Source organism: Callorhinus ursinus, unplaced genomic scaffold (assembly GCF_003265705.2).
Source record: "Callorhinus ursinus isolate GAN/ISIS: 27379988/994484 unplaced genomic scaffold, GSC_fseal_2.0 scaffold12, whole genome shotgun sequence".
NCBI lineage: Eukaryota > Metazoa > Chordata > Mammalia > Carnivora > Otariidae > Callorhinus > Callorhinus ursinus.
This window is the reverse complement of record NW_027397074.1, coordinates 55,908,329-55,935,080: the sequence shown is the minus strand read 5'-3', so window position 1 is coordinate 55,935,080 and position 26,752 is coordinate 55,908,329. Positions and strand designations below refer to the sequence as shown.

Below are 26,752 nucleotides of genomic sequence, written 5' to 3'. Positions count from 1 at the left end.
TTAGTGGGTTATAGGAGTTCCACATGAGTGAAGAAATCATGTATAATGGTTGCTCATTACATACCCTATTTATTCGTAGGGTGCCTTTTTTGAAGCTTGTTTTTTCAATTAAATTTAAGCAAGAAGAGAGAAAAGTATAATTTAAGAATATATTTAAAAACAGTATTATTATGGGAACTTGGTCTCTATTAATCAAGAGAAACTTAACCCTTAATGATAAAGTGTGTTTGGTCTGTATTCCATGTATGACCAAGCCATTTAACACTGCTTTCAAATCAAGACTTTTATGAAGCAGAACGTTTTGATGGGCTATTTCTTCCCTCTCTCCTTTTTATTATTACTATTACTGCTTCTGTAGCCTGATTCACTACCACTGCTGTGACTTTGGGTAGTACAATTAACCTGGCTGGGCCTCAGTTTCCACATTTGTAGGATACCAGTGTTGCCTACTGTACCTCATAACTTAAAACATACTACTTGTGATTGTCGGAAGCACTTTAAAATATCATATGTGGGGCGCCTGGGTGGCTCAGTCATTAAGTGTCTGCCTTCAGCTCAGGTTGTGATCCCAGGGTCCTGGGATCGAGCCCCGCATCGGGCTCCCTGCTCAGCGGGAAGCCTGCTTCTCCCTCTTCCACTCCCCCTGCTTGTGTTTCCTCTCTCGCTGTGTCTCTCTCTGTCAAATAAATAAATAAAATCTTAAAAAAATATATCATATGCATGCAGTATGTTATTACAGAGCATTCAGTACAGTGGCTTTTATATAATTGGGTGGTCAATAAATATTAACTGAATGAACAGAACCATTATGATAACTGGCCCAGCCTTGCTACACAGAGATTAGAGGGATAGGAGTCTGACTAACCTCCCTTACATGTATTTATATCTGTAAATGCCAGGAACATAGGAAACATACAAAAGCTTGCCTCAAATTTCTCTCCATTAAGATAATTTGAGAATTATTTCGCCAATGCTAAGGCTTTTTTGTACACAGTAGCAAATATTTTAAATATGTCTTCATTTGAAAATTTTGTATCTTTTTAACTGATGTTCTTTTCTTTTTTTCAAGTTTTTATTTAAATTCAAGTTCATTAACATACAGTGTAATATTAGTTTTAGGTGTAGAATTTAGTGATTCAGCACTTACATACAACACTCAGTGCTCATCACAATAAGTAAACCGGTTTTCAGTAGGAATTAGTAATTTAGTAGATGTTTTTTATGCTTCTATCTCAATACAAGTAGTATGCTCCTTGTTTAAGACCTAACTTTCAGTTTACTAGTACTAGGACACTGCTTCGTTTGTCATCTATATATCTATGTCATCTCCATATCTATGCATATAGATATCTATATAATATATATAATTATCATGTATCACATAATTACAATTATCATAGTTTATTTAAACAAATATTTTGCTTATTCTGGTATAGTTAATACCTCTATAATTTATACTGTGTCAGGCACTTTTCTAAGTGCTTTGCTATGAAAACCTGCAGCTTATGAGGTGAGGTACTCTTATTATCTACATTTTGCAGATGAAGAAATTGAGACCCAATGAGATGAAGTAATAAGATCAAGGTCACACTGTTCATAAGGATTAGACCAGGGATCCATTAATTTAATTAGCTTAGTCTATCATTTGTGCCCTTCAGTCATAAACTAGCAGAGATTATTCTTGTGATTATTTTAACAGGACCCAAAAATTGAATTTGAAATTTGAGTACATAGCATTCTGATGACACCATAATGTTGTTTAACACTACAAACACAGAATTTTATTCAAATAGGAATTTTTCAGCAGCTATTTCAGTGTCTTAAATATTACAATACATTTAAAAATCTACTCAATTGGGGCACCTGGATGGCTCATTCGGTTAAGCATCCACCTTCGGCTCAGGTCGTGATCTCAGGGTCCTGGGATTGAGCTCCTCATTGGGCTCCCTGCTCGATGCTTCTCCCTCTCCCTCTGCTGCCGCTGCCGGTCGTGTGCTCTCTCTCTCTCTCTCAAATAAATAAAATCTTAAAAAAAAAAAAAGGAAGCATAAACAAGACTTCTTCCTTTGTCTTCTCACCAAAAATTACAAATTTACCTTTTTATAATGTATATGGGTTGAAGCAAAACTCTGTTGACTTGGACTGGCACATTTTAGGAAACACTATTGTACTCCTTAAATACTGAGGATACAGGAAGGAAAGATGTAAATCAAATAGAATAATTCCTAGCCATAGACATTTATATTTTTAATAACTTGATTCCATGGAAATTATTATCTAGCACTACAACACTTAGATCAATTTATAGAGCTTAAAAAAATAAGTTATACAGGTCTGAATCTAATTTAGGGCATATGAAAATTCTTGATGTTTTTAAAAAAACCTCAGATAAGGGGAGCCTGAGTGGCTCAGTCGTTAAGCATCTGCCTTCGACTCAGGTCATGATCCCAGGGTCCTGGGATGGAGCCCTGCATCGGGCTTCCTGCTCAGCGGGAGGCCTGCTTCTCCCTCTCCCACTCCCCCTGCTTGTGTTCCTGCTCTCGCTGTCTCTCTCTCTGTCAAATAAATAAATAAAATCTTTAAAAAAAAAAAAAACCTCAGATAAATAGAGCAGCCTTCTTTACTGAAATAAAACACTAAGTCTCCCATGATTTGAGTCAGGTAATGTTTTAATTTTAATAAAATTGACTTTTGAGTGGGACAAAATAAACAGATTGGCTAGTTCATAAACCCTGCTATATACAAAAGTATTTCTTAATACATGTTTAGGCCTTAGAGTTCAGGAAAGCAGGCATGCCTGGCAGCTAGTGGTGTTGATAGCTGAGCAACTCCAAGTAGAATATAAAGGCAAAAAGAAAAGCTCAAAAGGAAAGCATCTAGGACTCTTATCAATGAAGAATCTCCTTCTTGGTTTTTAATTGCTAAATTCTTATCAAGTGTTGTTTTAATAGGATAGACTTTCCTCAGAAGCTTATTTATTTTTAATTACATAAAATTCATAAAAGCATTATTTATTTTATTTGCATACCTTCTTGAAATTTTTCTTTTTTTATTATTTTTAAAAATATTTTATTTATTTATTTGAGAGAGACAGAGCTAGCAAGAGAGAGCCCAAGAGGGAAGAAGGGGGAGAAGCAGTCTACCCGCCAAGCAGGGAGCCCGATGCGGAACTCGATCCCAGGACCCTGGGATCATGACCTGAGCCGAAGGCAGATGCTTAACGACTGAGCCACCCAGGCAGCTACAATTTTTTTTAAAGTAAGTAATAATACATATTCTCTATTACTATATTTAGCTATAATTTTTCCTGTTATATAATATTCCGTTGGGAGAATATATCACAATTTTATCATTTTGTGGCTAGACATCTGGGTTGTGTCTATTTTTTTTTAGCTTTTATATACAATTTTTCTATAATTATAATGAAAATGCAAATTGAATGAATTAAAGCAAGGGGCATCAGACTAGATGATACCACTTGCATAAAGCTCATAAACAAGAAAAACTCTGTGATATCTTGTTTGGGGGCTATATGCATATATAAAGAAAACCATTTTTTAAGTAACAAAATGTTAAACATAAAATGCATGAAAGTGATTATTGCTGAGGATAAGATGGAGAGAAGCACACTAATTTAACAGTATTTGTAATATCCTTTTAAAAATATATTTATGTGAGTTCAAGAAGGTCCCTTTTTAAAATGTGCTTTATATCTTATGTAATATTTTGTATATATAAAGTGTTAAATATTTTCAAAATTAGAAAATATATTATTACATTTGTTTTTCAAACCAACGCTGTGAGGTAGGCTGACTAGATACAACTGCCTTTTTTTACAGAGGAGGGAAATGATATTTGAGTAATTTGCCTAAGGTCTAATTGATGGTAAATTTTGGAGAAGGACTAGAAACTTCTCTTCATTAATCAATCAGTTAGTTAATTCAATACACATTTCCTCCACTACTCCTCTTCTCTGGGAGAGGCACTACCATCCATCTAATACCTCAGCTACAAACCTGAGAATCATTCATAATGCTTCCCTCTTTCTACTTCTACAACTAATTAGTTACCAATTCCTACTAATATTATCTCCTTAATAGACTTAAGTCAGTTCCTTTCTCATTATTCCCAGGGGCATGACTTTATAGATTAATCTATCTTCATTTTACCCTCAGATTGAGACAACCACCTTCTTACCTTGTCACCAGTCAATTACTACAGTCTTATCTCAATCAAATCCATTGTCAGAGGGAAAACCAGAGTGTCCGTTTTAACATGTGACTCTGGCTTCCATTCCTAATATTTTTTTAATGGCTCCCTATTCCCTCTAGGATGAATTTGATGTTTCTCATTATGGCACTACAAAACCCTCCACAGCCTGGCTCCTGCTGATGCCTCTAGATTGGTTTCTTACTATTCCACCAGCTCATGCAATACACTCTAACTACATGCTGGTTTCCAGGACACAGACTCTTTTAAAGATACTCACAGGCCCTAGAAATAATTCCTTTTGGAAATCTACATCTTATCAGACATATTAAACCCACATTCCACAAGAAGAATAGCTTACAAAAAACTAAGATTTGAGCAGAGTTGTAGCTGACTGGTTGACATAATACCACATTTTATAAAACTGAATTAAATTCATTCATTCATTCAATACTTACTAGGTGGCTACTACAGGCTAGTTTTTATTTTAGGTTCTGAAATTCTTCAGTCACCAAAATAGATAAGTTCCTACTTTTGTAGAGTCTACATTTTATGTTTTAACTATGTTTTGCTATAATTAATTCATGGTTGATTTAATTTACAAATTTCCCCTTTTTATATTTCAGAACCAAAAAAAAAAAAACCAATAGATTTTTTTAGGTCTCAAACATTTTTGCCATCCTTTGAAAGTTCATAGGCCTTTAGCACCATGCCTCTAGTAAAGTAAAGTAGCCCAGTTAAGGTACTATTATCATTCCTGTCCCCAGGAATGTCTTCTGGTAAAGTAGCTCAGTTAAGGTACTATTATCATTCCTGTCCCCAAACTTTCACATGCTGCTCCCTCTGCCTGCCACAATTTTCTACTCCATTCCCTACTCCTTGAAACTCAGTTGAATTCATTTACCTAGCTAACTCGTATGTGTCTTTCCAAAGGAAACTCAGACTCGTCTTTTGCCAGAAATCTTTCCCTATCTAATGCACCAGCCCTACCTCCAAGTCCAGAACAAATCCAATAAAACTCTATCAGATTGATTTCTTGCTCAAAATATTCCATTGGCATGCTAGCATGTTTAGAATAAAATCCAGAGTCCTTATCATGGTTTTTACAAGATTTTATATGATTTCACCATTGGCCTAGTTTCCTAGTTCATTTCCTTCTAGTCTTCTTATTCCTCCCTCTGTTCCAGTTACATTGCCCTCCTGATGTTTTGACACTTGCCAAATATGCGCCTGTCCCAGGACCTTTGCATTTGCTGTTATCTCAGCTTGAAATGCTCTTCTTCACATACTAGCATGACTTGCTTCCTTAATTCACTCTAAAATTTGCTTAAAACTTGCTTCTTTGAAAAGCCTTCCCTAAACACCGTATCTAAATAGGACCTTCCTATTACTCTCTTTCTTCTTTCCAGACTTTTTAAAAAAGATATATTTATTTTTAGAGAGAGAGAATGGGAGCAGGAGGAGGGGCAAAGGGAATGGGAGAGAGAGAATCTTAAACAGGTTCCACTACCAGCACGAGCCCAATGCAGGGTTTGATCTCATGACCCTGAGATCATGACCTGAGCTGAAATCAAGAGTCGGATGCCTAACCGACTGAGCCACCCAGGCGCCCCTTCTTTCCAGACTTTTTAATTTCTTTGTTGCATTTACCATTATTCTGACATTGTATTACATATTTGGTTGTTTATTTTCTGTCCCACTCAGAATAATGTAAACTCTATGAAATCTTGCCTGTATTGTTCACTGCTAAATCCCAGCACCTACAAGTATGTCCGACACATAGTAGGTGATTAACAACTGTATTTTGGATGACTGAATGGCACTAACCACAATAAACTATAGTCTCTGTAGATATTACAATCAGGGAGACATGTGTTCCTCTATGCCCTCTTACAGCATGCTGCATTAATGAAAATCAGTTTATTTGCTCCCTTTCCCCACTTTACAGTCAACAGCTGAAGGACTGAAACTGTCTTATCTTAATGCTTAGGATACGGTGGGACTAGAGTAGGCTCAATTAACATTTGCCATGAGAAAATGCATTGAGTGGTCTTCACTGTATAAGGTATTGCACTAGGTATTCAGAATTTAAATTTATCAGTCTAGAATAAGCACCAATTAGCAAACACAGATGGCCTAATCACATTGACCAACCTTCCCCATAATGCTTTCCAGTACTTTCCCACTAGCTCACCCCAGTGAGCTAATCTCCTCTGTTGTTTCCCCTAAACTGAGTTCAGTATCTCTACCCTATTGCAATAGTCATGATCCCTGTTACAATACTCTTAAATAAAGCCTTCCTTGCTAAACTTTCTCTAGTGCAATTTTCCTTTGATAGTTCCCATCATGTGTCTTTGTTCTCTCTTCAGTTTCTGTTGCGCTGTAACATAGCAGGAACCAATTTGTTCATCTCCTTTACAAAAGCTAGTATCAAACTTAAGTCATGGTATAGACCCCCTTTTTAAAGAAGGGTAGAAAATAAACCACTTGCAGACCTCCTAACCTATGGAAACATCTTTTTACTTAAAATGTATACACAAGGGACACCTGGGTGGGGTCGGTTAAATGTCTGCCTTTGGCTCAGGTCATGATCCTGGGGTCCTGGGATTGAGCCCTGCATGGGGCTCCCAGCTCCCTGGGGAGCCTGCTTCTCCTTCTGCCTACTGCTCTCTCTCTCTCTCTCTCAAGTGAATAAATAAAATCTTTAAAAAAGAATGTATACACAAAAGAGATCTTTTATAACTGGTACTTTTTAAAAGATTATCATCAAAATAAAAACACAAATTTGAAGCATTATTGTGGAAATTTTGACCCTGAGGTTGTATGTCCTGTCTCCTTCCAAGTTTTCCAGAGATCCTGGGAGAACAGTTTGAGAAACTAGTTAGAGCCAAGACCAATTCTCTTCCTGGAGAGATAGCTATTTTTATGCAAAATAGGTGGTAATAGCTCATCATCTTGAAATTTAACCTTCTATTTTGAATTTTGTTTTAACTTTCTATTCTAAAGAAACAGTGCTTTAAGAGCCAAAAAAATGAACCAGGAGAATCACTGACCCACAAAGGAAGTTTCTATTAAAGAATCCTGACCTTTAGCGTGTAAAGCTATAATTTAGAATTTCTTTATTTATTTTTTTATCTACTCTCTGGTGTACATATTTAAAGTTCTATTTTGCCCTCTAAGTGTGTGAACTTGGCCATTGATGCAAACTGTTAATCAGCCTCTCTGCTCTCCTTTTAGAAAGGATTGTCTATATCGAATGGCCTCAATGTGTAAAAATTGGCAGATAACTGTCTGGGATTACTGCATACTACTTAAACAAATGATTTGCCATATAGACCCAGGGATTGGTTTCAAGGTAGGAACATTTACTTGAATACTAGGAAAAAACTCCTAAAAGGTTGATTTTGCTTATAACGAATATTTTAAAAGCTGCTTTTTCAAAGAAAATTTCCATCTGTGTCTTAATTAGTATTAACTTTTATCAATACTACACAGTGGCTTTTTTTTTTTGGCTCATCTGTGTATAACATGCAAATAATATATCTGAAAATTTACTAGGATGAATTATATAACATATCATAGAAAATCATAAAACAAATGGTCAAATTCCTAATAGAACTTTTCTCCCTTAGATTCATGTTCATTCCTTTATAAAATCAATTACTCAGGTCCTGAACAAAAAATAGAGGTAGCTGTTTAATACTTTCCAGCTAGTATTAATAATTTATAATTTAAAAGAACTCAAGTATAATGAGTACACTATTTATAGAAATCTGGACATATGGGGGCTGGAGGGAGGGGAACTTGCCAAAGTGTATCCAGCACCTAGGACGGTTTGTCAGAGAAGTAGCAGAAGCTGTGAGAGGCATGCTGGGGGGTAGGAGGAGAATGTGACCACAGGAAAGCAAAAGCAACTAAAATATATATTCTGTTCAGGGTTGTGAAAGCCAAGAATGCACAGCTGAAGGGATTCCTGAGATACCACTCCTGAAAGATATGTGGATTTCAGGTTGTTTATATTAAATCTAAGTACGCTGGAATGAAATAGTTGGTGGATTTTTTTTCCCCTTTATGCAGTTTTTTTTTTGCATGTTCCTGATCCATGCATGTAGGATGTGATCCATAAATGTGGATTAACTAAAACACAAGAATCTTCTGTCCCTAATTCTATTGAAAAGTACACATTTGTTAGCTTTTCTACTCTGAAGAGAAAGGTAAAATCAATGTCCTTTAAGGCAGCAGTGGCTTTAATGAGGGTGAGTCATAGCATTCAGGGAGGCAAACCTATTTATTTTTATTACACAACATGTTTAACTGGGACCATTGTAAAAAGGCCGAATGACAGACAGGGGCCAAGATCAGATGCATCCTCAGTAGACAGCTGGCAAGCCCTGCCAGAACAAGGATTTAGACGAGTGTAGCTGGTGAGAAATAGCCAACAAGTGGGGGAAGGGGGAGTGGAGAAAAATAAACTCCCTGAAGAAAGTAAAAAAAACAGGTCACAGTAATTCCCCTCAGGACTAAAATGTGTGACATAGCTTTTGCATTAAATCAGAAATTTCAGAGTAAGAGGAACTAGGAAAGAACCTAAACCATGGGGAATAATGTCGCTATTGTCTTTGGGAGGGCTCCAATAAAAAGTTACTGAGTCTTTTCCAAACCAGCTAGCTTAATGGTGTGCTATTTCTCAAAAAGAACTTGCTTCTAGGAAAAAGGAATTAGGTTTGTTTTCCCATTTCACATTCAATTGCACTAGTGAATTTGATAACTAATCAGCTAAGGTGCATATGGTGAAAAGAAACTTCCTTGTACTGTGGCAAAAAAATGTATTCCAACACTTACCAGGTGACCTAATATTGGACACGTGACATCATGGAAGCAAATTCATTGTGGACCATTCCCAAAAGTTATGATGCTGTTTCTAGCTTCTTCTTAAAACGACTGTTCTGTCTATAGTTAGCCTTTCCAAGGATGCCACTCGCCTCCCTTTAAACTAAGTAATAGTTTAGTGTGTAAGTTTGCATTTGGGCTTGAGGATCTTCCCTTGAACACATTTTACTTTTTTTTCCAGAAGCAATATAAAAAAAATTGCCCAAGCCTAAAACAAGTGAAGAGAAATAAATGGTGTACTTCTGAGATGCAAGAATTCCAAAAGAGTCAAGGGCTTCATGCATTAAAGAAACACAGAAAAGAATCAAGGGCACCTTCTTGATCCAAACTATTGAAGCTGCAGGGGAAGTTGGAGTTGCACTAGCTGAACACCCTGGGAGAGAGACAAGATGCTGTGTGGAGATCCTCAGGGATGGAGGAGAAAGAAGCGATGCCTCTGTATTGTCAGGAACTAACACATTGCCTGGAACTCAATAAATTTTTGTTGAAATAATAAGGATGACTTTTGATATGGCAGTTATGAATAATTCTGCACAGTACAAAAAGTTGCTACAGATAATTAAAGTTAACTATAAAATCATACAAAAGTTTTCCAGTAAGTTGAAACTTGAGCAGTTGTAATGTCTCAGTACATTACATTTTGGAAGAAGATGGGGGAAATAAAACGAAAATGATATAAAGTGATTTTTTAAAAATTAACGCATAAAAGATGAGAAGTTTACTATATGTTATGTGATGACTTTCTAATTCTGAACTACTTAAAGATAATTGTTTCTTTGATGACATACGTATTTTCCATATATACATATATTTGATGCGTATCCTCTTACATATATTTTTCCTACAGTGAACAAGTCTTTATAAACTAAAAAATCTAAATAAAAACAATATAATTCATTCCTAACAAACTGATGCTCTGAAATATGAATGCTATAGGTCAATGACTATATCAAAACACTAAGGTCTTAAAAATATACATCTATTTAATACATAAAGCAATACATTTATAACAGAATGTTGATGTAAATGTGGGGAAAGATTTCCTTAAAAGAAATATTTCACAATCACTCTGTGTATATAAAGATGCTTCTCAGGGCAGTCCCCCAATTAACAGGGAGAGAAAAAGAGAGAGAATTTAATTAATGTGCACTAAGAATTTTTTAATTTCCTAGGATGACTGCTGAGAGAAGGGTTGGTGGGGCCCAGAATAAGGTAAACAGAGAGTAAGGAAGGAGAAGCGTGCAGAATACAGAAAGAGAGGACCTAGGGAGAGTGTATCAATAATGGGAAATGGCTTGGGGACGTGAAACACAAGGGATTTCATCTTGAACTAGAAGTTGTCTGTTATGCAATCCTGAAAAAATAAACCTTGTCTTTGTCTTCAGACTTTCAGAGTTTGGTAGAGAAATTGTCATTTTTTATCACAATTAAAAAAATTTGATATATACTATAGTCAAGTGAGCTTCAGAAGGACAACTATGTTTATTTTTAACACGTATTGCCTTGACACTCTGAAAAAAATTTTTATTGTGGAAAATTTCAGTAACATAAAAAGGTAGCGATCAATATAATTATCACCTAACTTAAGTAACAATCAACTCATAGTTGATTTTGGTTTATAAACTCCACTGCATCCTCCACTGCCTGCCTGCCCTGAACTATTTTGAAGCAAATGCCAAACATTGTATCATTTTATTCAGAAATATTTCAGCACATTTCTTTACAATATAAGAACTTAATAAAAAATCCTCATGATACCATTATCACACATAAATTTTACCAATAATTTATTTTCATAATCATCTAGCCAGTGCTCAAATTTTCCTAATTGTCTCATAAATATTTTTAACTTTCAGGTTCAGATCCAGATAAATTCCAAATTCTGCAACTGATTCACCGATGCCTTAAATTTCTTTTACTCCAAAGTTTTCCTTTCCATTTCTTTTTTTTCCGGAAAATTTACATGTTTATAAAAATGGGCTGTATGTCCATTAGAATCTAGATTTTTGCCTCACTAGTAAATAATAACAAAATTTTGAATTTTACCAATCTATTAGATGATAAAGTATATCTCAGTGGATTTTAGCTTATTCTATGTGATATTGAGCATCTTTTCACATATTTGAGAGCCACATGCCTTGTGATCTTTTTTTACGATCTCATTATTCATATCTCTTGTCCATTATTCCAGTGTGTTGATTATTTTCTACTCTATTTTAGAAGCCCTTTATATATTAAGGATATTAATTCTTTGTGACATAAATTAAAAATCATTTTTGTCCCAGTTTGTCACTTGTCTTTTTATTTTGCTGTCATGGGTGTGTGTGTGTGTGTGTGTGTGTGTGTGTGTGTGTGTGTGTGTGTCTGTTTACGTGTATCTTGATATACCAAATAAATATTATTTTTACGTAGTCCACCATGTTGAAACCTATATACTATAAAGAGCCTGGCTCGAATCTCTCTTTTCCTAGAGCCAAGTTATTATTATCTTTGAGTTTTTCTTCCTTTCTTTTTTTAGTATCAGCTTCATTGAAGTATAATGAACAAATAGAATTGTAAGATATTTAAGGTGTGGGTCATGGTGATCTGATGTATGTATACACTGTAAAAGGATTCTCCCCCACTATCTAGTTAATTAACACATCCATCATTTCACATATTTATCTCTTTTTATATGTGTATGAGAACAGTTAAGTTCTCATAGCAAATTTCATTATACAATAGAGTGTTATCAGCTATATATGTTTATTCATGGAATGAATTGATACATTGACCCTATCTACCTTGTAGAATTTTTGTGAGTATAAAATAAGCCTACCTGTGTAAAACGCCATCACTTGCTGGAATATTATAGCTATTGGACAGCTAAAATAGTTGTTCAATAAATACTAGTTCTCTCTTCCCAACACCTTTTTCTGTACTCTCTGTACACAGCCTAATGATACAGAATGAATCATGTATTTGCCTTGAGATTCTAGGGAAGAATAGCTTTTCCTTGGGTAAGATCAGTGTATGTCAAATACTGTCCTAGGAACTGGAGCTGCATCTCTTAACCTTTCCCAGATTATAAAAAATCTCCTTGGATTGCCAAAATGAACTGGGATATTTACTGGCTCTTATGAAGCATGACTTACCAGGTTAATTTAAGAGCTCAAGTGTTTTAGAGGACATTCGTCAGTTGGATTAGAAACATCTCTACTAACCAGCAGAACTTATCATAGCATTACTTGGCTCTATAATTAGAGATTACAGGGAGTAATGGAGGGAAATTAATAAGGTAATGATAAAAATTTTGATGAAGTTTGCTCTTCTGATGGATGGAAAAACTGACGTACCTTTCAAGGCTGCAAGAAGCTCTTGCTGATTCTGTATGACGTTGTCTGCTTGTAAGGAGACATAATATAAATGTCCACCATCCACTGTGTGCTCAAAAACCATTTATGAGTTAATAAAATTGGATCAAGGTTGATCTGAAAATTTCTCAGAAAATATCTATAAAGAAAAAAACTTTTTGATAAAACAAGAAGGGAGACATATATATTTAACTTCAGAAAATATTTATTTAGAGATAGTTTTTAACACATATTTAAGAATGATGGAGTTAATTACATATGAATCCCTTCTCATTAAATTAGGTTTTGAAAGACCTTTACTTGAAATCCTCTTGTTAACAGTTAGACAGTAGTCTTCATTTTAGCCATTTCATTGATCACCATGGAATTAACCCCTCAAATTAGTCTGGATCAGTGTGGATTTACACTATAAACTACAAAAGTTGGTCTACAGACATGACAGACATGGCAAAAGAAATTAACACTTCAAAACACTACCAATTTAGTGACCTACTTTTAAGGAAGATTAACCTATAGTGAGAATGTGAAACTAAATTAAATTCCAGTTAAATACAAATATTTTTCTTCCCATACTGAGTCATCTGATTCAGACCCTGCAGGGTGCAGTGTTACCTTGCTTGGTGAACTGCATGATTATTTATATAGTTTCTCAGTATTAAGCTTGCCCCTTATCTAACTTTACACAGGCAGTCTAGTTAGTGACTCTCATAGAGATATCCTCCTGCATAATATGGTCCCACATGGTAGGTCAGGGCCCAGATGCCCCTTTTTCCATTCTTTGTTGATGGTTTGAAAATATCAGGACAATGACTGCATGCCACATTGGTTTTATAATTCCTAATCTAATGTCTCTATGGGGGGCTCTAATTCCATATAATGTGTATAAAACACAGAGATAAATGTTACTTATTATTGAGAATGGAGGTTCAAGGACCTATTGTGAAGCTTTGTACTTATTGATGGAATTTTAAAACTAGGTTATAAAAAAGTCATTTCTTGATGAAGCATTAATGATAAATAACAAGCCTTCAGGAGGCTAAAATACTTAACACTCAAAGACATTTCCATTTGAAGCATTTTAAGAATATGAACTAATGGAATGCAAATTGTATTTCTCATAGGGTACAATATTAGTTCTACGATGAAACTGATTTAGTGTTAATTGAGTGAAATCTTTTAAGTTCTTAAAAGTAACAATTTGTGTGTGTTTTAAAGTAAATGATTTTTTTGACTTAGATAATGTATATGGTTGACATTAGGACAATTAGACATGCTTCTCTTGCTTAAGAATAGAGGAAGAGAAAAACTGCATGGAAACATAATGGTGAGAACACTTTCTTACTGCTCAAAGTAGAAATGAATAGGAAAAGAGAAGAAAGTGATAATGGTGTCATCTAAGGGAAAGCCTCCTGGAGCCAGACAGAACCAGATAAAGTCCAGATTAAGTTGTCCATTTTCTCTAAAGGTCAAACATCATCCTAAAGATAGCCTTAAGAAAATTATTCAGGATAACTAGGATGCATAAAAGTTTGAGGGACTGATGCCAGGCTGTCAGTGTATTAATTTGCAATTAGAATGGGGACTATCATACGGTACTAGAATACTCTATTCTGTTCTAGTATTGTATTCTCTCTCTATAGTCAAACTCTGTAGGTCAAACAATCATAATCAGGAAGATGCTATTTCAGAGTAGAATCTGAACAAAAGGAGTTAAATGAATTAAATATGGAATTGCCTCATTCTAATGTGGCTTAACACACCTCTCTCAAAAAGTAAGGGGTTTACCAATGGCACCAGAAATCAGTAGTCTATCAGCTATCATCACCTCCATCCATTTCCACTGGAGGAACAGCCTTGCCATTTGGATTGGAAACACCTGATGGCTGAGAGATGAGTATTTCTCTACCATACAGAGTGTTTGAATGGGTACGGTTAACAGCAGCCTATATGACTTTTCTTTTTCTTTTTACACTGATCAGTTGCCTTTCGGATGGACATAGTTCTTTTGAATGTGTGTGTGTGTGTGTGTGTGTGCAATGCATGTGTGTGTATAACTGGACTGGAGTTAAGCTTGATTGTATGGCCTATCAGTCATCCTGTTTCTTTCCAGGGACTGCTTATCTCTTTACTAATTCATTACTTGTTGCTTTTACAATTTACTTCTCCATGGACAAGTTCACTTATTTTCAAGATCTTTGAGGGATATCTCTGTGTAGCCTTATGCTTATTAATTGTTATTGTATACTTTCTCTTACCAAAAAAAAAAAGGATAAATCACGTGGCATAACAAAATTCTGACAATTGATCAAACTGTTCTACCTCTTCAACAGATGAAGTCCTTTTAGTAGTGTTAAACAAATTTCCATTGATGGTGCAATGATTTAGTATAATGAATAATTTGAATTACCTGTGGTTATAACTATCTGTTAAAAGATTTATAGCATCTGGGTGCCTGGGTGGCTCAGTTGGTTAAGCGACTGCCTTCGGCTCAGGTCATGATCCTGGAGTCCCAGGATCGAGTCCCGCATCGGGCTCCCTGCTCAGCAGGGAGTCTGCTTCTCCCTCTGACCCCCTTCCCTCTCGTGCTCTCTCTCTATCTCATTCTCTCTCTCAAATAAATAAATAAAATCTTTAAAAAAAAATAAAAGATTTATAGCATCTGAGCACCACCCACGTAAATCCTATATAATCATCATATGACATCAGGGAAAGAATTTGAGATTTGTTCCCAAGCTTAGGCTCCATATTATTATCTCCACTTAGTCCTTTGTCCTGGTTTGTTTTGAATACTATGATGTAAGCTTTATAACATTATTATAAAAACAAAAAAATGCTATGTTCTTATTTCATATAAAAGAAAAGTGGAGTTTTAACCAGTAAAAACAAGCTATCCCATCTAATTTTTTCACAAACTGTGCTCCTGGGATTTGTTTGAAAGCATCACTGGATGATGCTGAATAATACTGCATGAGTGAGGGCTTGGGTGTAGTACTTTGAATAACCTCATGATGTTTGCTTTAAGAAAAGTAACTCTGCTTTCTGAATTCTATTAAAAAATCAATTTGGTTGCTAAAATCAGGACTGTAATTTAAAAAATTTTCAAGACATTAGTCAATCCCTTTGTGAATAACTGATTCTTTATGGGCAATATCAGCACTTTAGAAGTTACCTTATTGAAACCACAATGATGGCTGGTAACAGAGTGCTTTCTTGCATCACCTCTAGTGTAGTAGACAGAATCCTGGACTAGGAGTATAGTAGACAGAATCCTGGACTAGGAGTTAACAGATCTAGATTTTAATCCTGACTAGCCCTATAATTTCAAACAAATTATTTAATTCTTGTCTATTGGTCTCTGTCATGGGTTGAACTGTATCCCCTCAAAATTCATATGTTGAAGTCCTAAGCCCTAGTACCACAGAACATGACCTTATTGGAGATAGAGTCTTTACAGAGGTAATCAAGTTAAAAATGAGGTTATTAGGTGGATCCTAATCCAATTTGATGGATGATCTTCTAAGAAGGGAAAATTTGAATACAGATGTACAGGGAGAACTATGTGAACATAAAAACAGGACAGAAGCCTGGATCAGATCTTTCCCTCATTGCCCTCAAAAGGAATTTGCTCTGACAACAACTTGATTTCAGACTTCTAGTCTTCAGAACTTTGAGACAATAAGTTTCTGTTGTTTAAGCCACTCTGATTATGGTACCCTGTTACAGCAGCTCTAGCAAACTAATATAGCTTCTTTAATGCCAAAAGGTGATAATGAAATCATTCTAATACAGCCCTTCAGACCTTTATCTCTCTGCGTCTCCTATCTCTGTGCTGTTGCAATCATATTTCTGAAATGCGGATCTGGTCTTGTCAATGTCTCGCTTAAAGCCCTTCACTGAAACACCTACAGAGTTACGTAAGATTCATACCCCTACATATGGCAGACAGGGCCTTTCATGGTCTGATCCAAAGCCACCTTTTTATTGCTTCTTGACCCCTAAATGCCATTGTCATCCATTTTCTCCCTGGAGAGTCCTGCCCTTTCCTTTAATTTGGGAGATGGTGACCAGTACAAAGGAATTGTGGGACCAGGAGCTTGGACAGCTAAAAGGGACAGGAGATGGAAAGTGGGAGGAAGAAAGAAAAAAATAGTAAAGTTACATTGTCTCTGTGTAAAACTTTGTTGATTAAACAAAATGAATTTGAAGGTATATATATTCAGATTTTTTCTGTTGTCTGGTGTTGCCAAAAATTCTTCAAACTACTAGTGGCATGAATAGCTGCTTTGTAAAACATTTTTAAAGTTAAAATTGTAAGATTTCATATATGAAATCAGATACTTTAATAAAGCCTTTCTATATGCCCAGTCAAGACTAGTAAACTTTGCTCAGTGCTGACATAGTACACTGTCTAAACCTCTTTGTCATGCATTACAGGAGGCAAATTTAGTCTTCTACCTCATAAGACTGTCAGCTATTTGAAGTCAAGGACCACATTTTAATTATTTCTTTCAATCTACTATACATAGCAAAATAAAAAAAAATTTACTATAGTTTTTAAGAAATTAAAGTGTAAATAATTTTTAAGAACTTAAAGTTACAATATAGTATTGTCATATACCAGCTCTTCATATACCGCTCTAAAATTGCTTGAAGGATCAAAAACTGTCTTTAAATATAAAAGTCCCTGCTACTGCTCACCTATGGGAATGTCCACAAGAGAAGCAACCCAAATGCAAGTCAAGCCCTGCCTCCTAGGGTTCACTTTTGAAAAAACTGTTGTTTCTTTTTGCATAGCAGCCCTAAGGGTCCTGCTTTCAGCTGCCACCTGTGGATAACTGCCTTCTCTTTGAGATGCCCTTTATCACCACCATTGGCCATAGTACTCCATAATGAATTTTGTTTGTACCATCCCAAACACACCTTCCAAATCCATCCAAATCTGTTCTCCTACGATCTAATAACCAATACAGACAGAAACTTGATTTTAGAGATAAAGATGGTAACTGGAGCGTACTTAGGGAGAGAAATAGCCTTGTTCACAGCCTCTTAAGTACTTTATATTTGGTATTATGTGACAATGCCTTTGGAATTTTAGGAGACCCAGTTACTGTGCAACTGTATCAAAATGGAAAAGATTATCAGCAGCAAAAAGGAAGTAGGGAATAGGCCAAAGGATAGGGTTGGGGAAGAGGAAAAGTATGGAGGCTGTAAATGGGAGGAAAAAAGGCAAAGCTCATAATTCACCCAGGTCCTGTGTATATATTTCTTGACTGCTCAAATGAAAATTAAATTATGGGGGGAGTTATACTGAAGCAAAAACCCTCTGAATTTTAGCAGCTTAATTGGTAGCTTTTTAAAAACTGTAAAAGGTTTTAAAATTACAATTCCAAATTCTATGAAATAGAGCCATTTTAGGGCTTCTAGACCCTATTATTTTAAGTTTTAACATTTTTTCCTGAACTAAGTGTGAAAGATTAAGGTAACATAATTTGGCTCCTGGGTCAGCCTTGGCATTCTTCACCTTGCCCAGATGTGTATGATTACATTTTCTATTATGTGAACCATGGGGACATATGGTATTTTCATCAAGAAGCGATGAAAGAAAACATCTTTAGGGAAGTTGAAAATACTGCCTAACTTAGGAAACAGTTTCTGAGACTGGGGATATTTTTTCTGCTTGGCTACCCGGCAGTCTAAGTGTAGCATGTGTATGTGGAGTGTTGAGGGATACGGTATGGTTGGAGAACAAGCATGCAAACAAATCAACCAAAAATATGTAACTCACAAGACTTGGTTAAACTCTAGATTGTTTATGATTTATACAAAAAGAATATGGAAAGAAAGAAATGAGTGATACATGTAGAAACCAACAAGTTTTATTTCTGAAAAGCTCTGGCAAATGGTAAAGATACTTGTGAAAAAGTAAGACTACTCAGTCATTTTCCAGTGTTTCTGGACTTAACTCTTGATTAACTGGAAAGTAGGCTGAAGACTGCAGCTGTACTTTGAGCAAAAGTTAGGTTTAAGTTCTCCCCTCTACTTAATGAGTCAGGAATATAAATTAATAGAGGCTAGCAGTCGTTTCCCATAGTGAAGTTTGAGTTCAGCCTTGACTATCCCATAGTTTTTCTAAGCTGAGCACCCATTGTGTGACTTTTAGTTGGTTGAAGAATCATATGTTCTCATAAAATGTTTGCTTTCCTTTTGGTGATCTTAGTGTCACCACTATGGATTTAATATCCATACCCACATTCTAAGAAAAACAAAGCATAGAATTTCAAAAATCAAAACATCTAAGTAATTAAATGAGTGGGAGGACAGTATTGAGAATATTTTAACCATGTATTATTTTTTTAAAGGTTTTATTTATTTATTTATTTGAGAGAGAGAGAATGAGAGAAAGGGAGCACATGCGAGGGGGGAGGGTCAGAGGGCGAAGCAGACTGCCTGCGGAGCAGGGAGCCAGATGCGGGACTTGATCCAGGGACTCCAGGATCATGACCTGAGCCGAAGGCAGTTGCTTAACCAACTGAGCCACCCAGGCGCCCACCATGTATTATTTTTTTGGTCCCTCTACAGCCAGGAGTAAATTTCCCCCCCGAAAGTAAAATGCAACTAAAAATTTTTACCAATGTTGTATCCATTTAGCAAAATTGTCCAAGACTAAAGAGATGATGATCTTATTACCTATGAAATAGTTTTCTTTGAGAATACATTTTAAAGGATTGATACTAAAGCTGGTCTATAAAGGTAAAGTTAGTGTTAAGACATTAAATAGGAAATTTATTGTGATATGACAGAATTTTTTTAAAAATCTAGAGTTTTTGCTTTGAAATCAAGTGTTATCCAATGAAGGAGACAGTCATTAAGTGCAACAAGAATATGGCTGAAGAAGTATTTATCTTGGCAATTACAATTATGCTCTTATGTTAGCTACAAACACCAAGCACATTATCATTTGCATTTATTTATTTAAATAACCTAATCAAAAATCTCTTTCTAGAACTTTACTATGCAGAAGCCATCTCTAAATAGAGCATTGGGTCTTCCAAATGGAAATACTTTTCTCATGTGCAGACCACTCTTGTTACATTGCTTCTGAAATGACAGAGTAATTAGAAATCCAGCCCAATACAAATATTAGAATGTGCATCAAAGTACTATTTTAGATGGACATGTTCTCTGGAATATTATCTATCTTTCCTTCAAATATATTTTTCTTTCCTAAGAAGCAAAATGCTAGAAAATAAATAATATCATTGGGTAGAAAATATATAAATAATGTGCCAAGAAATGTAGAAAATATTGAAAATCTTTTGGAAAAAAGCAGATTTAAAGATAATAACCAAATAACAATAAAAAATAATAATAGAGGAAAATAATTTTCAAGAGTCAATATAAGAGGCATAGGAAATTTAGTAGTAATAAAACTACACTGAAAAAAAAACCCAATAGTCATTCTCTGTGTTCATCATGTATTTGTCCTTACTGTATTCAATTTTAGTGACAGTTCTTTCTTTAGTACTTCTGTAAAATACTCATGCTCTTGTGCTCTGAATCTATGTTTGATTTAATGTGGATAGCAAGTGATGCTTATAAGCAAGCATAGATAGGTTCTCTGCCCTGGTCTCATTAATCAATGCATACAAAGGGTGCATCTGTTTTGATCTAATCATAATTTTGAAGCCATTAGCTCATGAATATGGCTCAGTTGTCTATTCAAATGCCCCTTTTTCTTAGTGATAAACTTCTCAGTGACATTCTTTTTGAATAACTTCATTCAAGGCACAAAATATGGAATAGGACAAAATGCAGAAGTTTATAGTAAGATCCATTCTTTATATGAAAGTGGTTTAAGAAGGACTAGTTAAGGATTTGATAGTAACATTAAAGGAATACAGTACAAACTACAATGATTTTTCTCAACATAAAGTGAAATGGAAGTCTGGTATTTTTCTGGTAAATACGACAAGGCAGAAATATTGCAAATCTTGCTCTTTATTTATTTTTTTGCAATTCTTGCTTTTTAAAATGTATACCCAATATAGTCTTAGAATGTATTTAAAATTGTTCTTTTTATCTCATTCTACTCACTGATTAAAATATTATTCTACAATTTCACAAGAAGTATTTTCAAAATATACTTATAATACAGACACTTATTTTCTTGAGGAACATTGATCAAAAGAGCTGTGTGATAATATACATATGTGCATATCCATATATATGTGATACTAACATGTCTGTGTGTTTCTTTATGTGTATAAATTTATGCACACAAAATCTCTGCTTCTGGCTCAGCCAACAGTGGTATAACAGGTGTGGTAACTTTCAGAGCTGAGTTGAAGTACAATTGGACTTCAAAGAGTGTGGATCCAGGACTCCATCAGTTCAGGATGCATCCAAGAGCATCAAGGAAAGAATCACTGTCCATTCCTGCTTACTCCTTGCTCTTTAGCTTTGTTTAGGCCATCTCCACAAACCAGGCATGCACTGTCTTGTTTCCAATTACTTAAGCCCTACATGTTTTTCAAGGCTCCTCGGAGCTGTATTCCTTCAGGGATCCAAAATCTGGTTGCCCCTGTTCCAGGATTTACTGACTATTCCCTTCTCTCCTGTAACATTTAATATCCCTCTATTTAGCACTAACTTTTAAAATTTCCTTCTGATTCTGAAGACCATCTTCCTTTTCCTTGTAAAATCCTCTGCTAATGATCATCTCAGCACATAGCTCAGTCCTAAGCACCATGTAGGCAATTGAAGGACCAGGGTCAGGAAGAGTCCTTTGTTTGGATCTCTCTTATAGCTCTGAGAGTCTACTCTGTACTGCACACATGAATTTAATATTTTTGGGGGTCACTGAACTTTTGGAGAATCTTGAAGATAGTACCTCTCTTCTCAGAAAAAAATGTGCACGTGTACACACACACACACACACACGCCACTGACACACACAATTTTGCATGTAATTTTAAGGACTCATCAACCCCAACTTACCAGACTGTAAATTCTTTGCCTACAGATAATGTGTTGTATTTTTCAATACTTAACATAGTACCTAGATGCTCAATAAATCTTGTCTGAGATAAACAGAACTGAACTCAAGCCTTTGCTAGACTTCACATTTCCTATATTTGTATTCCATGCAGTACTTAGCACAGTGTCTTGGCCATAATAGTAATTTAATAAATATTTGTAGAATCAGATTAAATTGTGCTTTCTTTGTATCTCAGAGAAACACCAATTACAGTGATACAGGTAGATGGGGCTAAATAAATATTTAGAATGTCTCTTTCAACACTTAATCTTATTGTTTTAACATTCTACAGACTTGAATCCACTAAATTAAGTATATTAGTGTTAATAGATACACTTTTAATCTTTTTTCATGAAGTGTTTAAATTTTGAAGTATTTAGGTGTAAAGAAACAAAGTAGAATTCATTCCTCCTTTTATAAATGTCACTACATTCTATTTTGAGAATAATCTGAATAAGGACCAGGTCTCAGAATTCTAAAAAGAAGCATTTCTACCAGTGAAGGGAGAGTACGAAGCACCTTTTTCTTCCACAATCAACCCAAATGTCTCACCACTTAAAACAGATTCTCTTCTGCTTGGGTAGCAATCCTGTTCTTAGCAGTTTTTGGAATAATGAACAATCCTCTTCATAATGACAGAAGTTTGAGCCTTAAAAATAAAATAAATAATTAAAAAGGAGAAGGGAAAGCTGACTGATTGGAACGACACCAAATTTTTATTTTCAATGGCATTTGTAGCTGCTAGAAGTGACACAATTTGTGTCAGTCTAGGAACTCGAGGTAACCAAACATAAATTGTAATTGACCAAATTAAAGTCACAAGAATTGTAATTAGTTCATTAAATAAATGATGTGGAGAATTTCCCAACTTAGCGGTGAGATACAAAACAACAGACCATCTATTCAATAGAAAATAAGATGAAAAGGGATAAAATGAGAATAAAAACCTAACTTTCTCTTCAAAGGAAGCAAGGAAAAGACAATGGAAAGAAACATTAAAAAAGGAAGATTCAATTAGCAAGGAAGGAGAACAGGAGAGAAATCCAAGTGGGATTCTCTGAGAGGGAAAAGAACATGATGAAAGTTTAGATTATAATCTATAAATAGCCTTTTATTTTATAAATCCTTCATGTGATGCATAGATTATACAGTGAGCCTCCCTTGTCCTTAATATGTACAGTCTCCCAGCACATACCTTTTAAGGCAATCTGCAATAGTAAGCACAAAGAACTAGCTCTGGAAAATGACTTGGGCTTCTCTCTTTCAAAAACCAAGAAGAAAATTGATGAGGAGAGAATCTGGGAACATTGCACAAATTGTCAGGAGGGCATAGGAGGGATCAGTCTTAGTAGACTATGAAATAATTCAGAGAAATAGTATGCCCTGCTTCTTCTAACTTACCCGTGTGAGAGATAATTTTAATTACCATCCTATAATGAACCTTCTTCCAAATAACACAGGCAACCCCTTTACCTGTCATTCTTCACAAACGTGTCAGGTCCTGCGTTCTGTTGGTCTCTTCTCACCCCTTTGTTCTGATTTTCAATTCTATGAGATGCTAGTGGTGGTGGAAGGGTGCTGAGGATGGAAAAGCAGAGAGTATGAGAGGGCAGATACTTTGTAATTAATTATTTGATGTTTTGTTGTATTTTCAAGGACTCCTTTCCATAGTGTTTCCAAACAGTCTTTGTAATTTTACACCAAATTTAATACTCTCTTCCAGTTTTTTAGTGGGGCAAGGAATGGGCAAAGGTAAACCGCATGATAGTTGCCACTTCTCTAGAATATTCTTTATTGCTGGCCATTATTATTTTAAAGAAAAAAACCTTATTTTTAAAGAGGAAATAAAATAGGCCTTGAGACCCCACTCCCACCCCTAGACATAGGGGTGGGTTATATACATCTGCATCCTCAGCCTTCTCTTCCCACCTGGCTGGGAGAACCAGAGTGGCTAAGGAAAAAGCATTCATCTGGGGTTTGATGGGCACAGTCAGTGGATCTCCCTCCTGTTAGACAAGTTTCAAGACATTTAAAAATCAATGCCATCGTTTTTTAGGAAGATAAATATATCACATCTTCCTTCAGTCACTTATTTTGAATATCACTCTTTCCTACACATTTCTTCTAGCCAAAAAGATTATAAAGAGTTTTGTTTTGGCATTTTTATTACAGAAGAAATGTGTTGTATTTTGAGAATTAAAAATATATATAATTTATACTTCTCACTGACAATTTTTCACCATAAATCTCTTTGTACTTTCATTGAGCTTTTCAAAATGTCCATGGAAACAATGATTTAATATTACTAAGTAATGAGTGCCAATAAAAGAGGCTGAATTTCTCTAAGGAATCTCTTCCCTGTTCTTCAGAGTAAAATATATTCATTCTAAGAGTCACTTTCTAGATTCAATACTCCTGCCTACATTGTCTAAATTTCTCTCATTGACCACAAAAAATGTTGTTTTGTACCTTTCCATCTTTGGCATTTTTGTCTTATTTCATATGCTCTGTCTCGGGAATCTCATTCTGTACCATAATTTAAAATACTTTCTTTGTGGGGCACCTGGGTGACACAATCTGTTAAGTGTCCAACTCTTGGTTTTGGCTCAGGGTGTGATGTCAGGGTCACGATGGCAGGGTCATGAGATGGAGCCCCGTGTCAGGCTCCATGCTCAGTGTGGAGTCTGCTTAACACGTTCTCTCCCTCTCCCTCTGCCTCTCCCCGCCGGCCCTGACCCCACACACTCTCTCTCTAAAATAAATGAATAAATCTTTAAAAAATAAAATAAAATACTTTCTTTGTATCAACAGCTCCCAAATGTACACCTCCAGCCCAGAACTCACTCTTCAGCTTTCATACTAGAGGTCATATTCACCTATTTATTCAACATATTTCTAAAGAAGGCTATTATTCTCTGGTAACCAAATCTAGACCAGCTCATTCTCCCAGATTCCATCTCTCAAGATATCACAGTTGACCTGGGTTTCACTTTTAACACCTTCCATTCTTTCACAGTTTCCTTTCATCCCTGCCTCACATAGTGGCATCCAGCGAGTCTTCAAATCCTGTGAATTTTCCCTCTGATAGGATTTTTGGAGTCATCCCATCATTGCTATTTTCACTGGTAGTGCTATTACAATGTCTTAGCATCTCTTGCCTAAATTATTGTAAGGATGTCCTACATGATTTGTGATCCAATGTAATCTGTATATACTTCCACATTTTTATGAAAATATGATCCTCTAAGTCCCTTCAATTAAGTCTCCTGATATATCCTTTTAAAATTCCTTCTAAATCTGGTCTCTGCCTATCTGTTCAGCCTCATCTCTTACCACTTATGGTATCACTTAACTATTTTGGGCATAGTTTCATATCGAATAAAATACCTACATGTTTTAACAGCCCATATTAATAGCTACCAAATTTGCATTGTATATACAAACCACAACATATTTTAGTAGTCCTCTATTGATAAAATTTATAATCTTTACTATTATAAACAATGGTGCAAAGACTATCCTTGTGCATATAATTCTTCATATTTTTACACTATGTGATTATCTCCATAAGATAAATTCTGAGCCCCAAGTCCACAGGGTAACTGCAACGAGGAGTAGATGACACCTGAACATGTAGAGTGTTGCATGGGAGGAAAGAAACACTGAGATTCTTGAATTTGGATCTTTTAAAATGGATACCTGCTTTTTGCCCTGAAGGGAGACATTATGGGGAGCAAGGATGCTTGCCCTTTGTTCTGGAGAAAAACACTAACTTCCAAGACTAAGCAAGCTCGCTCTTTGCTCCAGATAGAGACATTATCTCTATCTTTCAAAGCTGTTCACTAGACAAATATTCTTGAAAGGATAGTTTGGAGCAAAAGACAGTCAATGACTCACTTTTCAAGACAAACAGAAGTGTGAGGGACCCATGGATGGTCTCCCCACAATTCATTCCTTCTAAACCATCTTGGCTTCTGGCAAATGTTCCCATGAGTACATGACTGCATCAGCCACTATGATCTGACCAACAGAGGCTGGGGCAAAATTCTTTCAATTTGTCTCATACAGAATTTAATTAAGGTTGATATCAGTAAGACTTCAAGCAGGAAGACGAGGCTAAGTTGTGGGATTGACATCAACCATGTCCTCCCAAATCCCATGTCCAACCAGCTGAATAAGTCCCATAAAAGCATCATGGCCTACCCTCAGAAAACCAGGTTACTTTCTCCTTAAGTCTCCATTTTGACCTTCCCACAAATTGGAAGCATTAATCCAGGTATCTGGCTGCATGGAGAAAATCTAGATCATCTGGAAAATCTGTCATTTATAACACTGACCAGTGGTGTCATTAATCATTCCAGCTGATGCCAGGCACAAATTTCATGCCACTTTTTCTAATTAGAGGATCCCTATTATAGCGGTCTCCAGGGTATATGTAATAATGAAGGAGGAATCCCTCCAGAAGCTTCCCCAAGTAATCAAGGATCACTGATTTTGGAGAGATATTCACAGTCGTCTAAGGGCAAAATGATCTATTGGTGGTGTTTCCTTAAACACTGGAAGGTCATCTTATGACCACCCATCAGGCACAAGTCACCGTATTTTGGGGAGGGAGGCAAGGTAATGTCTGACTTCAACACAGAGAGTATAGTCCTAGAGATGTGTGTGGTGCTTAGAGAAAGAACATGCTATCTCTAGTTGTCCATCTCCATCAATAGGACCTACATCAATTAGGAGCATAGTCTGACAGTAATCAAATATGGCCTTCCATTGGCTGTTAACCCTTATGATTCCCGGTTCTGTTTGAATTTTTGAATCTAGTTCTCAGGCTGTTCTTCCAACCCGTCTTATTTGTCCACAGCACCAGTCAGGTGGCACTTATCTGCCCCATGGAATGACAGGCAGCTACAGCAGTGGGGAAAGGCAAGTACCCCCAAAGTGCTCACAGATGTTTTGTGTGGTTGGTAGATGAGCTGGGATCATAATCTGCTCTTTCCCATAGATTTTTCAGCTAGGTTCTAGGAAAGAGTAATCAAATAATGGTCAGGCCCATCTGACAAGACATGACAGATCTAGTAGTCAGTTCTATTCAAGGTATTTGCAACAGCTTGGGAGAGCCACAACAGGACATTTTCCTTCATGAATAAAGTGGCAGGGGTGATTACAAAAGACAGAATTCATTAATGCTCAGTCTCGCTCATACCTTCTGGGGTCTGAAGTGTTCCTTCCCCAGAAAACAGGGATGTTGCTGTCCCTCAACCAC

At 35.9% G+C, this 26,752-nt stretch overlaps 1 long non-coding RNA gene across 2 annotated transcripts in view; it reads right to left on the bottom strand.

The window, feature by feature from the left end:
• LOC141373895 (uncharacterized) overlaps positions 1-26,752 on the bottom strand; it is an 82,674-nt gene that overhangs the window by 45,921 nt on the left and 10,001 nt on the right. The window contains exons 2-3 of one of the 2 annotated variants that reach the window (XR_012380292.1): positions 22,963-23,067; positions 22,042-22,138 (exon numbers count right to left, since the gene is read on the bottom strand). This is a non-coding gene — a long non-coding RNA (uncharacterized lncRNA). Of the gene's footprint in view, positions 1-21,997; positions 22,139-22,962; positions 23,068-26,752 lie in introns of those variants that run through there. The other variant, XR_012380291.1, reaches the window with a different exon arrangement.